Source organism: Periplaneta americana, chromosome 6, assembly GCF_040183065.1.
Source record: "Periplaneta americana isolate PAMFEO1 chromosome 6, P.americana_PAMFEO1_priV1, whole genome shotgun sequence".
In the NCBI taxonomy this organism is placed as follows: domain Eukaryota; kingdom Metazoa; phylum Arthropoda; class Insecta; order Blattodea; family Blattidae; genus Periplaneta; species Periplaneta americana.
In genome coordinates, this window is record NC_091122.1 from 4779884 (window position 1) to 4797502 (window position 17619).

Here is a 17619-nt window from a genome sequence, read left to right on the forward strand (position 1 = left end):
GAACCTATAAGCTTACGTCATAGGAAATAGTATCTCTGCCTTACCGCTAGTTGGCGTTGACAGACGGGGATGTCCTCTCTTACAGCAACTACAAGCTTTTGTCACAGGAAATAGTACCTTGCCTTACCGCTAGTTGGCGTTGACAAAAGGGGATGTGTTGCAGAAAGATCGCATCACTGTAGCCTATCCATCAGCTGTGATTTGATATTTTGTTCCGAACTAATTTCCTTACGACATCGCCCCCTGTTACTGATGTAAAATACCGTGTCGCCATATTGGAAATTTGTCATCGTTAACGTACTCGAAAAATTTGATTAAATTTCAGGGATTATGATTCATTCAAGCATTTTTTTTATATGTAACAGTGGTTATATAACTTACAGAGGATAGTCCTAAGTAATATCATTAATATGGGGGGGGGAGGTGGAGGGGGTTATATTTTAAGATATTTCAAACAAAAAAATTTAAGAGTTTGTTCGTTTTCGCTTCCTTTCCAAGATAAAAATTTTTGTATTAAACAATTCAAAGCTCGTTTTTAGGAAAACCATTGATTTAAGTCCCAATATGCTCAATCAGTTTAAGAGAGCAGTGTATTATGATAATTAGGGTACCGATTTTTAAGTCGTTAAACGTAATTTTAGGTGCCTAAAATAAGCTTAAAAGTGTAGAAAATAGTCTCTAAAGAATTGCAAATAGGCTCTAACAAAAAATAATGTTTTCTTTAAAAACATGTTCCGAATCATCAGGAATTCACTTCTAGAATTTAATAATTTTAAATATTTATGCACCATTACCACAACTACTACTAAAGGTACGAGAACAACAAATATCTAACTAGTTATCTTACTACTACTACTACTACTTACTGGCTTTTAAGGAACCCGGAGGTTCATTGCCGCCCTCACATAAGCCCGCCATTGGTCCCTTTCCTGAGCAAGATTAATCCAGTCTCTACCATCATATCCCACCTCCCTCAAATCCATTTTAATATTATCCTTCCATCTACGTCTCGGCCTTCCCAAAGGTCTTTTTCCCTCCGGCCTCCCAACTAACACTCTATATGTATTTCTGGATTCGCCCATACGTGCTACATGCCCTGCCCATCTCAAACGTCTGGATTTAACGTTCCTAATTATGTCAGGTGAAGTATACAATGCGTGCAGCTCTGCGTTGTGTAACTTTCTCCATTCTCCTGTAACTTCATCCCTCTTAGCCCCAAATATTTTCCTAAGAATCTTATTCTTATTATTCTTATTCTTATTCTTATTATTAGGTCAAAATTACATAAATTCTTACTTAACAGATGAATTGCTGATTAATATTTGTTACTTATAATGAAACTAACATCTGTCCATTCTTATTATTATTATCTTTAATTTCTCTAAATAGATTTACAAAACCTCTAATGGCAATTACATTAATATTCTCATTATAGAAATAGAAATATATATATTCTCCCTGTAACATAGTCCTAGTAAGCTTATATTAAATTAATTTTCATCATTTTACTAGCTATCTCAAATATTAAATTAATTATAATTCATTGAATTAAATTACCTCATAAATTAAATTACTTCTTTACCTTATAGATTTATCTAAATTTAAATAAATGTGTAGTGAAGATTATTGCTGGAGAACCTTTTAAGTGTAGTGAAAATATTTGTAATTTAAATTTATGTATTGTATTGATTAAGGCTGGTTGAGTGGAAGAGAAGGCCTTATGGCCTTAACTCTGCCAGCGAAAATAAAACATTATTATTATTATTATTATTATTATTATTATTATTATTATTATTATTATTATTATTATTATTATTCTCAAACACCTTTAATCTCTGTTCCTCTCTCAAAGTGAGAGTCCAAGTTTCACAACCATACAGAACAACCGGTAATATAACTGTTTTATAAATTCTAACTTTCAGATTTTTTGACAGAAGACTAGATGACAAAAGCTTCTCAACCGAATAATAACAGGCATTTCCCATATTTATTCTGCGTTTAATTTCCTCCCGAGTGTCATTTATATTTGTTACTGTTGCTCCAAGATAATTGAATTTTTGCACCTCTTCGAAGGATAAATCTCCAATTTTTATAGTACCATTTCATCTAACTAGTTATACATAAACTAAACATTTAAACGTGGAAAATAAGTTAGACATAAATTTAGTACACAAACAAGTAAAACAGAATCAATTTTTACCAAGCCTTGTCCGTTAATGTCCGTAATTAGCTTCACAATAAATTACTAATAGGCTACTTTTGCTAATTTTCAACTGAAAAGCAATGCCATCTGTCACTCCACACAAATTTATATGCTCAAAATGAACGCTCCATATCCACTGAAGTAACAGGAGCGTATTTCAATTTTGACACTAGATGGACAGGAATGTTACATTGTAAATCCGTGTTCTACCCTGCTAGGATATCTGAAGCAGTACGCAGGTCCTTAAATCCTCCATTTCTCTGCAGAACTTGCTTCAGTTTATCGCGTACTTTATTTCCAACGGAACCAGGAACACATTTCGAATTTAAAATACAATTTTTCGAAATAAGAATGGGTGTTTCGACGTATTAGAGATAAAACATACTTAATAGGTCAAAATAGGCTTTGTCATAAAAGTAGGCATTTTTAGGTGCTATTAAAATACCAATTTTAGGCACAGTCTTGTATGAAACGCGTACTTACAAGTTTTTATGAACTTGTCTTTTAACGATTAAAATAGGGTTTTACCTAAAATCCCAAGTCTAATGATAATAAATGCTGGAAAGAATTTTAGTTTTATTCTTTAAATGAGTAGAGATTTGATGCGAATAAATATAGGATAACATTGTAATATTCATCATTCAAATCACAGACATCATAACAAAGCAAAACTATTTCACACACAGCAACAAATACTACAACCAAACAGAAGGATTGCCAATGGGATCACCCATATCCAGCATACTAGCAGAGATATTTTTACACAACATAGAACAAACATACATACTCAACAATGAACACAAATATGCAGACAACATAATATACTGGCACAGATACGTAGACGACATACTCATACTATACAAAGGAAACAAAAGACAGATACACAAACTACACCAATACATAAACAAAATACACCCAAAACTCCAATACACACTGGAACTCGAAAACAACAACTCCATAAATTTCCTAGACATCACCATACCAAAAGTTGACAACAAACACACCTTCAAAATATACAGAAAACCAACCACCACCACCACACACATACACGACACATCTAACCACCCCACACAACACAAACATGCTGCATTCAGGACAATGGTACACAGATTACTCAACATACCCATGACACAACAACACTACAATGAAGAAGTGAACACAATCAAATACATAGCACAAGAAAACGGTTACAACCCAAACATAATAGACAACATCATAAGAAAAACAAAACAAAAACTCAACAGATACAAAAACACGCAAAACACAACACAAACACAAGAACACAAGAAATACATCACACTAACTTACGAAAACAAAAACACACACAAGATCGCATCCTCATTCGGAAAACAGAAATACAACATAGCACACAGAACAGAAAACACACTACAAAGACATCTCAACACACAAACAACACAAACAAATAAATACAACCACACAGGCATATACAAACTCACATGTAATAGTTGCGACAGTTTCTACATTGGACAGACAGGCAGATCATTCCAAACTCGATACAAAGAACACATTAAAGCAATAACCAGAGGACACAATACATCTACATATGCCGAACACATAACTAATGCTAACCACACATACAGTAACATAAATACAGACATGGAAATCCTACACTTACAACCCAAAAACCAAAAACTCAACACACCAGAACAATATGAAATATACAGACACACTAAAACACACCCTGATCAAATTCTCAAAACATAGATCAATTTCAGAACACACACACACTATTTGATACAACTGTTTATCACACGAACGCACCCACACAACAAGCAGCGAAGTTGAGATAGCGCCGAGATCTAGTAGGCTCTGAGGATGGTGACGAATAGCACCGAAACAGCTGTAAGCCACACATGCTTACATAATTAACACGAGTAAGATCGCCATTTAATCAATTATTTATTGTAAAATTCTTTGCAAAACGAAAAGTTACATTTGTTCGGATGAAATTTCTGCACGTTTAAAGGACAAAACTAAATTCTTTCAATAATTTATTATCATAATACACTGCTCTCTTAAATTGACTGAGCATATTGGGAATTAAATCAATGGCTTTCCCAAAACACGCTATGTAATTGTTTCAAATAAAACAATTTTTATCTGGAAAAGGAAGTAAAAACGAGCAAAATTATTTTAAAATTTTGTGTTTGAAATATCTGAAAGAATAACACCTTGAAACTAAAGACATTACTTACGGTTCAGACTATATGTTACGCTATATTATGACTAATTCATGCACTATGTTATACATATAAATTATGACAGTGATTGGAAAGAAATGTTAATTGCACACGTCAAGAAATGTTGTGAGATATTAAATAGAATCCAGGCCTGCGTGAGACAATTTGGAAATTTCTGTCGCATATTCACAGCGACACTCAATCGCCCACTGAAAACATTTTGCATTCTGTTTCGATTGGAATTCTACTTTGCATGATACTAACGAAGCTGGGGCAGAAATAAGAGGCCTATGAACGACAGGATCGTATTTTGTCCCGTTCACACTTCAACAGAACTTCACACATACAATTTATTGAAAAGAATTATCCCACATCAATTTTTAGGGTATAATTTTATGCATGCTTGTGAGTGAATTAAGTAAAACTCTGAAATTATTTTCTCTTTAAAATTATTTTTTAGGGTTTGCTTCTGTGTTGTGTTATACATCTTGATTACACACTTTTAACACTGTATCACTTCGGAATATGTATGATAAGACTTTCCTGTGTTAAATTCTAACGTACCTCGTTTACATGTTTCAACCTATTTATGGGTCATCCTCAGAACTGGTCGTTGTTGGTCTTGGCGCCTCTTGTTTTGTTTCCTGTGAGGGTATGTTCGTGTGGTGTAATGTAGAGTCAATGAGTGTGTGTTTTCTGAAATTGAGTTGTGTGTTGAGAATTTCGTTGGGGTATGTTTTCGTGTGTCTGTATATTTCATATTGTTCTAGTGTGTTTAATTTCCACAATACCACAACATAGTAAAAAACACAATACATAAAAACAAACACATAATATCAAGCAACATGAAACAACAACTAAAACCAATCAAACCAGAAGCACCAAAACTAAACGCACTACCGAAAATAAATTAAAGAAAACATACCCATCAGACTAGGCCTATTAGTCAAACATCGAAATGCACCAACACACAAACTAGCCACATACATGGACAAAACCATAAGGAACAATATAAAAGTCGAAAAACAAACAACAATAAAAAACAACATAGACATAGTGAATAAAATGAAAGGCAAACATATCGCACACAGTACAACATTAGCAACTTTCGACATAACTAACCTATACACAAACATACCCATAAAAGATACACTACAGATACTAGAACAAATGCTCAAAAACAACAACACACCACAAGAACAAATCAAAGAAATCATCCACACCACAGAAATCATCACAAAACAAAACTACTTCACATACAATAACAAATATTACACACAAACCGAAGGCCTACACATGGGATCACCCATTTCCAGCATAATTACTAGCAGAAATATTGTTACACCACATAGAACAGATATATATACTAAACAAAGACAACAGCAAACACGCAGACAACATAATATATTGGCACAGATACGTAGATGACATACTAATACTATACAAAGGAAACAGAAGACAGATCAAAACCTGCATCAACACATAAACAAAATACACCCAAAGCTACACTACACATTAGAAATTGAAAACAACAAATCCATAAATTTTCTAGACATCACAATAACAGAATTAGACAACAAACATACATTCAAAGTATACAGAAAACCTACAACAACAACACACATACACAACACAAACAAGCTGCATTCCGAACAATGGTGCACAGACTACTCAACATACCAATGAACCAACAGGATTACAACGAAGAACTAAACACAATCAAATACATAGCACAAGAAAACGGATACAACCCTAACATAATGGACAACATAATACGCAAGACAAAACATAATCACAAAAAACATAAGAATACAACACAAACACAAGAACACAAAAAATAATATATCACACTAACATACGAAAACAAGAACACACACAAGTTTGCAACCTCATTCAAGAAATTAAATTACAACATCGCATACAGAACAACTAATACTCTACAAAAACATCTCAACACACAAACAACACAAAGAAACAAATACAACCACACAGGCGTATACAAACTCAAATGTAACACCTGCAACAACTTCTACATTGGACAGACAGGCAGATCATTTCAAACACGTTACAAAGAACACATCACAGCCATAACGAAATTACAAAACACCTCCACATATGCAGAATACATCACAAATGCTAACCACACCCACAGAGACATCAACACAGACATGGAAATACTAGACATCCAACCAAAAAGCCAGAAACTAAACACACTAGAACAATATTAAATATACAGACACACGAAAACACACTCCAACGAAATTCTCAACACACAACTCAATTTCAGAACACACATACTCTTTGACTCTACATTACACCACACGAACACACCCTCACAGGAAACAAAACAAGAGGCGCCAAGACCAACAACGACCAGTTCTGAGGATGACCCATAAATAGGTCGAAACATGTAAACAAGGTACGTTAGAATTTAACACAAGAAAGTCTTATCATACATATTCCGAAGTTGTAGTTAGTAACACATTTCAGAAGTAGGTTTAATTATCTTCAAAATGAATGTAGGCCTATTATTAATATGCATACAGATGAGTTCATTATCTCTTGTCTTGGATACTTAGACCTAAGTGCCTATGCGTCCATCTACAGTCGCCATTTTGCATTCTGTCATTCTCACGTAGGCCATTGCAAGGAATAGAAATATCTCACAAGCTTTTAGAAGTGTATTTTCATTCAAAAGATCACGCAATTTAATTTCGATAACGAATATGAAATGCTTGCTAATGGTGGCCAAGTAAAAGAGAGATTACACAATAAAACAGAAAGAGGACTACAATGCTTACCCCACACCATGAAATCGCACAGCCGCCATCTTGTCTCTCTGAAAATATGGTGATGTGGCGTTGCTTCTCTCGTCAACTACACTACCCACTTTTTACACAACTATTTTCCACGATAATTAACTGCAGCAGTATCTTCAATTACTTTCACGAGCGTTTTCAAATTAGTTCGTTTGACCATACTGTGCATAACGATATTATAAATTCACGTTTAAATTGGCGCAAGTTATGTTACACGCTTCACTACATCACTGTCTCCACACGAGTCTATGATCAATTTCAAGTTATTGCTTTAATAACACAATAAGTATAACTTAATTCGCTTCACACAACATTCACACCGCACTAACAGGTATAATAAATGAACTTTTTATAAATAATATTGCTTACTTGACAATTCAGTTGTTCACACCCGACGCTAACAACACCTCCCGCTGGCTGCGATTTCAAGAAAGAGGGCGAGTCGTGCAAGTCTTTCTGTTTTACTGCTAGCCAGAAGTGAGAATTATGGGAGGAATACGTCACAGTAGCTATCAAAGGGTTCTGATTGGATGTACGCTTCTGACACATTTGGTAAGACACCACCCCTTCTTTCTCGGAAATTCATGTTGTCGCCATGTTGGAAATGCCTCGATTTTATGCTTCAGTGAGGGTATTTCTTTATAACACTTTTTTAAATTGAGGATTGTAGAATAATACGAATACCTACGAAATGCCTTTGTAGGATAATGAAGTAGAGCTGTCAGCTGGTTATGACTGTTTTAAGTGGTGAGAATGGTAATTAAGACGTTTGTATAATAACATATGATACAGGTATTGCACCACATCCGCCATTTTGGTTTCTATAAGAGATGCGTTATACAAGGAATATCTTTCCAATTTTGTCAAGTATTTTGCGGTCATGAGAACATCACTTTGTTTAGCTACGGCAGTGGTGGGCAAAATGAACGCAACCCACAAGACAGGATGTAAATGGCAACTACATACTGTGGGAGGGGTTGCACTCTACAGTGCAGTGACGGATTTACAGACAGTTGCGCCACTACACTCCCACCTACCATATGTAATTAGAATAGTCCATTAACGTGATATTTAATTAATAATTTTTCAAAGCAATTTCTTCGGTATTAGAATTTATATCTCTGCATGCTATTTTCAGTTGCGCAAGGAGATGAGCATTGCGTAAGTGGGATCTGTGGCGGGACTTTATAAATTTCTTTTTAGTAAAACAGCTGTTCGCACTGGTAGGTTGATGAATACATACCGTCATTTCCCGTAACTAACACAACTATGGTCCACGATACAACCATTCAAAAAACATTGTAGAAGTAACATAGACCGTTCGTAGATAGCTGCAGTGACTTGAATTCAAACTACAGTACAGCAAGAATATAGATAAACGAGGTACTACGTTATGGAGTACAAAATTTGATTAGTTGTATCGTGGACAATAGTTATGTTCCAGGACCAAATTTATGGGAAATGACGGTACTCATTATTTTTTAAGCAAACTGTCTAAGCAGTGGATATGTAATACTGGATATATTTTTAAAAATTTTAGCCCCCAGTAGACCTTCACATTCTGCTTTCAAGAAGCCATCATTCTGCAAATCAGTACCTCTAACTGCAATTGAAGGGGTTAGTGGAATAAGGGGGTATCCCACATTTTGGTAAAAAATGAACTAAGTCCATATTATGAAAGCTGAGTCCATCTACTGTTAGTTTAATGTGCTATTTAAGTAAGGGATAGTCCCATTTTAAAGTAAATATGAACATATGAAAGATCTTTGTAAGTTGTATCAAAATTCTGAATGGAATAAGGAGGTATCCCACAGTTCCTTGAAACCTTGGTTCTGATTGGCCAGCTGTTTACCTAACTGACCAATGGGAGAATACTGCTTTGATACAATAAGTTTCCAAGCAACATGGCGGATGTTGACCATACTAATGTTTTTGTAAGTGACGAAATGGTGAAAATAAGACAAATAATTGCAAAAAGAGGAAAAAAAATCCATAAAATGGAAAGACAACAGCAGACAGAAGGCACAAAACAGTGGACAAGAATATATTACACGCACAGACAAAGTAATGTCTGCTAAAGTGTCCACTAACACACAGCAAAAGAAAAACCACCAAATACAGAATGTTAAAAAGTATCCACTATTTTAGGAGGTGATAGTATGCATCAAAATAAGAAAATAATGTTTAATAAACATGGGTCCTACAACACACACTTGTCCATAAGAGGTGCTCAATGCGACGTCCATTCATGGTAATGCATTTCTCTGCCCTACAATACAGCAGACTACCAGAAAATCATACCGTAGTTGACACCTTTGGCATGGAATAATGATACATCGCAAGGAATACTGAAAACAAAAGTCTGGTTGCGGATATGAGCGGGGTTCAGCAGAGATGGTGTTGTGAATTTTCACAATCAGCATGTGTGGGCTGATGAAAATTCCCATGCAGTTGAAGAAACGAGGCATCAGCACTCTCTCTCAATCAACGTATGGACAGGCATTCTTGGTGAAAGATTAATAGTGCCATATGTGCTACCACAGAGACTTTTAGGACTTTCTTATTAACGTATTGCCTGCCTTACTGGAGAATGTGTCATGTCAGCAGAACTACAGATGTGGTTCATACACGATGGCGCACCAACACATTTTCACCACAATGTGCGTGAACACCTGATGTTGACATTTCAAGACCACTGCAATGGTCGGGGAAGCCCCAGATCTTGGCCTGCTCGTTCCCCAAACCTAAATCCCCTAGACTTTTGGTTACGGGGACACAGATGTGGTTCATACACGATGACGCACACCACTGCAATGGTCGGGGAAGCCCCACACCTTGGCCTGCTCGTTCCCCAAACCTAAATCTCCTAGACTTTTGTTATGGGGACACATAAAGGAATCAGGTCAATTTCAAAGAGTGCGTGATTCCTTACGCCAAAGGGCAGAGAAATGCATTGTGATGAGTGGACATTAGATTAGGCACCTCCTATGAAGAAGTGTTCAGAAAGTATGTGTTGTAGGACCGATGTTTATTAGACATTATTTTCTTGTTTTGATGCATACTAGCACCTCCTAAAATATTAGATATTTTTAACACCCTGTATAACAAGCACAGTTATGAAACCAAAGCACCCCAATGGAATACTCATCAAAGCTGGTTAGTGTCCTGACATACTGTCCATATTAAAGTCATGCCTCCAATTCATCACAACTTTTATTTAAATTTGAAATCAGATAATGGATGTGAAGTAGAAAACAATGATCATAACCCATTACCTCCCGGTCTAGTTGCCTCATAAGTGGTGCCTTGTTGGTATCACTTATGAGGTTCAGACCTGTCTTCGGACAGTTGACTCAACAGACAAACAAATGAATCTTATTTAAGTGTCTTTTGATTAATACCTTTCAAAGTTTGTTTCTTTCTTTGTTGTAAAATATAGTATATCATAAGTGAAATTTTCCTACAATAACAATAATAATCAAGATATTAAGTTATGCTCTACATTTGCAGAAAGTTAGTTCAGTACCAACCTAACACATTACCCAAAATACTTTGTGATTCTTATTATTTTCCTTAAGTTACAGAGAATGTAACAAAATGCTAAATATCTCAAAAACATACTTTTGAGGGATATCCCCTTCTTCCACTAAGCCCTTCAATTCTGGGATAACATTTTCAATTTAAACATGAAAAGGTGTGGCAAAAATATTGAAATATTTCTCCATCCTTTGAAAATCACTGAATCTGTGTTATTTGAACTCGTATAACAGGTGATCTATTTTAAGAATGTACATATTTAAGTTCGCGTCCTGAATATTTGTAACTGATCCTAAACATGAGAAATGAAAGAACCGCCTTTCTTGTAAGTGTGATATCCTCTCGATTCATATGATTCTGCGAAAGACATTGTATCACTAATGCAGCTCCGAAGTACAGCAATCCAGTATAATCCGCCACGTACACGCGCAGTATTTTCATGGAGTGGGGGAAGGGGAAGGTAGGGGGTAAGTTTGATGCTTCGCTGAGGTCTGACGTCACTGCGGCAATGCCGCAGGAATGCCACCATTGACCTACGGATATGAAGTGCATGCAAAATATGCGTAGGTAATATAACTTATAGGCGTAGCTTACCTACTTATATAATATCTTACACATAAACTCAAATTAGTATTCACACCAATTATAATACTCATAAGCAGCTTAACTTACAGCCCTATTTGAGTAGCCTACAAAGGAATTTCTTTGGTTATTATTTAATTCTGTAATCGTTAATTAAAGAAAAATAGGCCCTATTTCCATTGCTATACATGCATTGAAGTCTCTTTTCAAAACATTGCTAGAACTACCAATTTTACGACCATTTCCAATGTAGAACACCCGATTTTCATTTTTTACCAAAACTACCGGACTAGTAGCCTATTCCACAGGGCCGCAACTCTAGCCCATAGAGAAAGCAACTATTAACAGTTCCTCAGCTTAGGCCTACAAGCAAACATTCTCGTGAGGGCAGATAGAAAAGTTATATTTCTTTCCACCATGTTAATAATGCCAAAACAAGTGCTTATACAAATTTTGGCCACTCAAGCGCAATTACGAGAGCCTTCCGGAAAGTAAGTTTCCCTGGGGCCGTATACAAAAAGAAAATACAGTTTCATGAAAAGATTTATTAAAACAGATACAGCAAATGTTGAGCTATTTTTAAACATACTGCACACCCGAATTGAGACATTGCTCATGCAGTGGGATCGACAGAGGGATACAGACGGCTGTCACACACTGGTTCGATCCCAGGCGGCAGACTTCTAAGACACAGAGATACAGAATTTGATCCCACGGTATGACGGTGGGGAATATGTTCAAAAATAGTTGAACAATATCTGTACTGCTCCAATAAATCTTTCCATAAAATTGTGTTTTCTTTCTGTAAACGGCCCCAGGAAAACTTACTTCCTGGGGGCCCTCGTGACCAAAATTTGTATAAGCACTTCTTTTGACATTATTAACATGGTAGAAGGAAAACTATTAACTTTTTTAAATCAGCTCCCATGAGAATGTTTGCTTGTAGTAGGCTACTTGGAACACGTGACAACATCCAAGAAATTTAACTGGTGACATGCAAAGTTCCGCTCTGTACAGAGTGAATCGTAACTTACGTCATTAAAATCAGGGGGTTATTCTTTGAGATATTCAATCAAAGAAGTTTAATAAAATTTTGATTGTTTTTACTTCCTTTTCGAGATAAAAAGATGTAACTTAATACGAAATATTTCATAGCGTGTTTTGGGAAAGCCATTGATTTAATTCCCAATATGCTCAGTCAATTTAACAGAGCAGTGTATTATGATAATAACTGATTGAAAGAATTTTAGTTTTGTCCTTTAAATGTGCAGAAATTTGATCCGAAGAAATGTTTTAGTTCTGCAAAGGAATTTTAAAATGTTAGGGCCTTCACACACACACACACACACACACACACACACACACACACACACACACACACACACACGCACGCACGCACGCAAGCACAGTTGCAACAAGAACTTAAAGTAGGCACTACTGTTTTTTTTTATAGTTACATCGGTTACAGAAATGATTCCTGTACGATTTCTTTTGGTCTTATTTAATTTTCTGTCGGCAGGTAGGCTTTCTTTTCAATTAAGTTATTCGTGAAAACCTTTAGTCCCAATATGGCGCTATTTGTATTCGAAGGTTTCATTTTCGTCAGTTAGTGTGCTGCTTATCGCTGACGGCAACCTCGTTGAACTCAGACATGAATGTGACGTCAGCAGCGTTAGCCGCCTTCCAGGAAAATGCAGTGCCTCGGCAACCCTTTGAAATGGACGCTGGATGGTCCGTTACGAGCGACAAGAATAAAACTTTCGTTATGTTCGTACAGCACGAAATATTGTGGCAATGAGAATGAAGCTTGTTTCCAAGGAGATAGATCGTCGTTTGTTTCTAGACTATGCCTTTATGAATTTCTATTGCTTCACAAATGCATTCATTTTCGCTTTAAGTCATAATTTCTCGTTTTAAAATAAAGATTTGTCGCCAGGTGGGAATAGAGACTGCAAGGAACAATAACAAAGACGACTTAGCTAAGGCATGGAGTCGGCTCTAGCCTAAAGGAGGCCTAAAGGTGGAAGAAGTCCAGACTGCCGTCAATGGAATTTGGAATTACAGAGCAAATTGAGAAATTAATTATTCATCAAACGGACAAATGAATGGATATTTTAATACATTCAAATTCAAAATTGCCTAACTTTACATAGGTACCAGAGATAGTTCAAATATTAATCCTTGATTATGTTCTAGAATGTGGTGAAACATTTAAGCATTATATTGGACCAGAACGTACTTTGGAGTTAGCATGCCTGACTGTGGAACGAGTGGTTCAGGGTTCAAATTCTCGTTCTGACAAGTTACCTGGTTGAGGTTTTTTTCCGTGGTTTTCCCTCATCCCATTAAGAGCAAATGCTAGGTAACTTTCGACGCTGGACCCTGGACTCATTTCGCTGGTATTACCACCTTGATCTCATTCTGATGCTAGGTAGACTAACCTTAGTAGTTGATACAGCGTCATGAAATAAACCATAAAAATTTACGTTGGAAAAACATGTGGATTATATTTAGCCTACCAATTAAGAAAATTCATATAGGCTATAAATTTTGTGCGAGATCGTTCGTATTTGCTTGGTTTCCGCACAAAACCAATCCGCGGAAAGTCTAAAATTCCACATTCAGTATTCCCAACGTAACACACATAACAATTTCCCTCTTCTTACCGCTTAAGTGACATATTGATTATACTGCTTTAGTCTTTTAACATATTATGCAAATCTAGTCTTTCAGGTGAAGCTCCCTGTGAAGCAGATTTGAATAATTTCAAGGTAAAAATTGTTCCGGGGCCGGGTATCGATCCCGGGACCTCTGGTTGAACGTACCAGCGCTCTACCACTGAGCTACCCGGGAACTCCACCCGACACCGTCTCAACTTTTCCCTTTATATCCACACAACTCGCGTGGGCTGACGAAACGCCAGAGACCCACATCGAGTGCACACAATCTCTGTGTGACTTGGAATTGTGGTTTTCTGTTAACGTACACAGTAACGTATATATTATGCAAATCTAGTCTTTCAGGTGAAGCTCCCTGTAAAGCAGATTTGAATAATTCCAAGGGAAAAATTGTCCCGGGGCCGGGTATCAATCCCGGGACCTCTGGTTGAACGTACCAGAACTCTACCACTGAGCTACCCGGGAACTCCACCCGACACCGTCTATTTTAACATATTATTTTTAGAGACGTTCAGTATACTAATAATTATAAATTGGAAACTTACCACTGCAATTTCACCTAAATTGCACTGTTAATTATTGTTTTTAAATATTTTCAAAAATTAAGTAAACTCTAAAACACCACTAAAGTTACTGCATTCGTGATGCAAGTAACATTAAGGAAGCCGTGAAAAAATGAACAAGATTCCATAGACTGTGGGGAAAAAAGACAGACGTGTATCACGGCCTGCTGGAGTATAGTAAACACAGAAAACATTTTAAAGCAACAATGTTGAAGATAGATATTTTTGTTTTGCAAATTTGCCGTCAATGAACAGAAACCAAGATGGAGATTTCATTGCAACTAATTAGAAATTCCTCCTTCAGGTATGTAATAAACGATCTTCGTACAAAATAATGTACGTTAGTACGTTTCGCTTTTTCAAACTTTTCCTCGAACATGAAAACTTCAAGATACCGCTCTTGTAACGCATATTACTATTACCATCGCGACCCCGTTTGACATAGGCTATTGTAATACGCCTACTTATAATACTGTCTATGTAGAGCTATTTATCTTCAGTCCAGTCGGTTATTCTGTACTACAATTTCATTGAATTGCAGAACGAAAAGTTAGGATGTACATTTGTTCGGATCAAATTTCTACACATTTAAAGACAAAACTATAATTATTTCAATCATTTATTATCATAATACACTGCTCTCTTAAATTGACTGAGCATATTGGGAATTAAATCAATGACTTTTCGAAAACACGCTATGAAATGTTCCATATAAAACAATTTTTATCTCGAAAAGGAAGCAAAAACGAATAAAATTGCAGGCCTATTAAACTTTTTTATTTGAAATATCTCAAAGAATAACTCTCTTAAGTTAGGCATAATGACATTACTTAGAGTCCAGTCTGTAACTTACGAAACAAGTTTAATAAAGAGTTAAAAGACATGAAACGAGTGGATGGGTAAAAATTCTACACGTTCATATGTAATACTAATATGCGTTACAAGAGCGGTATGTTGAAGTTTTCATGTTCGAGGAAAAGTTTGAAAAAGCGAAACGTAGTGGAGCTTTTTTAATTTCCGAGAATTGAAAGAAAACATACCGCTCGTGTATCGTACATTATTTTGTGCGAAGATCGTTTATTACATACCTGAAGGAGGAATTTCTAATTAGTTGCGATGAAATCTCCATCTTGGTTTCTGTTCAATGACGCGCAAATTTGCAAAACAAAAATATCTATCTTCAACATTGTTGCTTTAAAATGTTTTCTGTGTTTACTACTTATACTCCAGCAGGCCGTGATATACGTCTGTCTTTTTTTCCCCCCCAGTCTATGATGAGTCTGGAATCTTGTTGATTTTTTCACGGCTTCCTTAATGTTACTTGCATCACGAATGCAGTAACTTTAGTGGAGTTGTAGAGTTTACTTAATTTTTGCAAATATTTAAAAACTATAATTAACAGTGCAATTTAGGTGGAATTGCAGTGGTAAGTTTCCAATTTATAATTATTACTACATTGAACGTCTCTAAAATAATATGTTAAAAGCCTAAAGCAGTAAAATCAATATGTCACTTAAGCAGTAAGAAGAGGGAAATTGTTATGTGTGTTAGGTTGGGAATACTGAATGTGGAATTTTAGACTTTCCGCGGATTGGTTTTGTGCGGAAACCAAGCAAATACACACGATCTCGCACAAAATTTAATGGAGATTCGGAATAAGTAAATTTTAATATAGGCATAAGAAGCATTTAAAAAGATAAAGTTTACTGTCACGTCTGTATACCTGAATAACCAACATTTTTCGAACACTGGTATAATATTGCACTTGTTTTTGTAAAATTAAAATTTCGGAAGTTATTAGCAAAAATTCCATACTTTTTCTTCACCCTGCATATTGTTGTTAAGGGAGTTGGAACGGTGTCTTCTTATTGGCCAGAAGCACAAGGGAAGGGATGTTGCATGGAAAGCAATAGGCCTACACTCTATCGATTGTTGGTGAAGGATAGAGGGAGCGGTAGTATCTTATTGGCTACAAATAGAAGAGTAGGGATATTGCCATGGCAACCTAAGCTTATACAATTTGTTGATTGTCGGTGAAAGAGAGACAGTACTAGCGCGTTATTGGCCACAAATAAAAGGGAAAGGACATTGCCGTGGAAACCCTTGGCGTCTACAAATATCACAAGAGCTTGTTGTTTTAATCCTATTATAATTATTTCAGGCCTGTAGCCTTCCAATCCATTGCTAATACCACTCTCAGTAATAATAATAATAATAATAATAATAATAATAATAATAATAATAATAATAATAATAATAATCGAAAAAAACAAAGTATATGATTATGTCTCGTGACGAGAATATTGTACGAAATGGAAATATAAAAATTGGAAATTTATCCTTTGAAGAGGTGGAAAAATTCAAATACCTGGGAGCAACAGTAACAAATATAAATGACACTCGGGAGGAAATTAAACACAGAATAAATATGGGAAATGCCTGTTATTATTCGGTTGAGAAGCTTTTATCATCCAGTCTGCTGTCAAAAAATCTGAAAGTTAGAATTTATAAAACAGTTATATTACCGGTTGTTCTGTATGGTTGTGAAACTTGGACTCTGACTTTGAGAGAGGAGCATAGGTTAAGGGTGTTTGAGAATAAGGTTCTTAGGAAAATATTTGGGGCTAAGCGGGATGAAGTTACAGGAGAATGGAGAAAGTTACACAACGCAGAACTACACGCATTGTATTCTTCACCTGACATAATTAGGAACATTAAATCCAGACGTTAGAGATGGGCAGGACATGTAGCACGTATGGGCGAATCCAGAAATGCATAAGATAGAGTGTTAGTTGGGAGGCCGGAGGGAAAAAGACCTTTAGGGTGGCCGAGACGTAGAAGGGAGGATAATATGAAAATGGATTTGAGGGAGGTGGGATATGATGATAGAGACTGGATTAATCTTGCTCAGGATAGGGACCGATGGCGGGCTTATGTGTGGGCGGCAATGAACTTCCGGGTTCCTTAAAAGCCATAAGTTAGTAAGTAAGTAAGTAAGCAAGGAAGTAAATAAGTAATAATAATAATAATAATAAT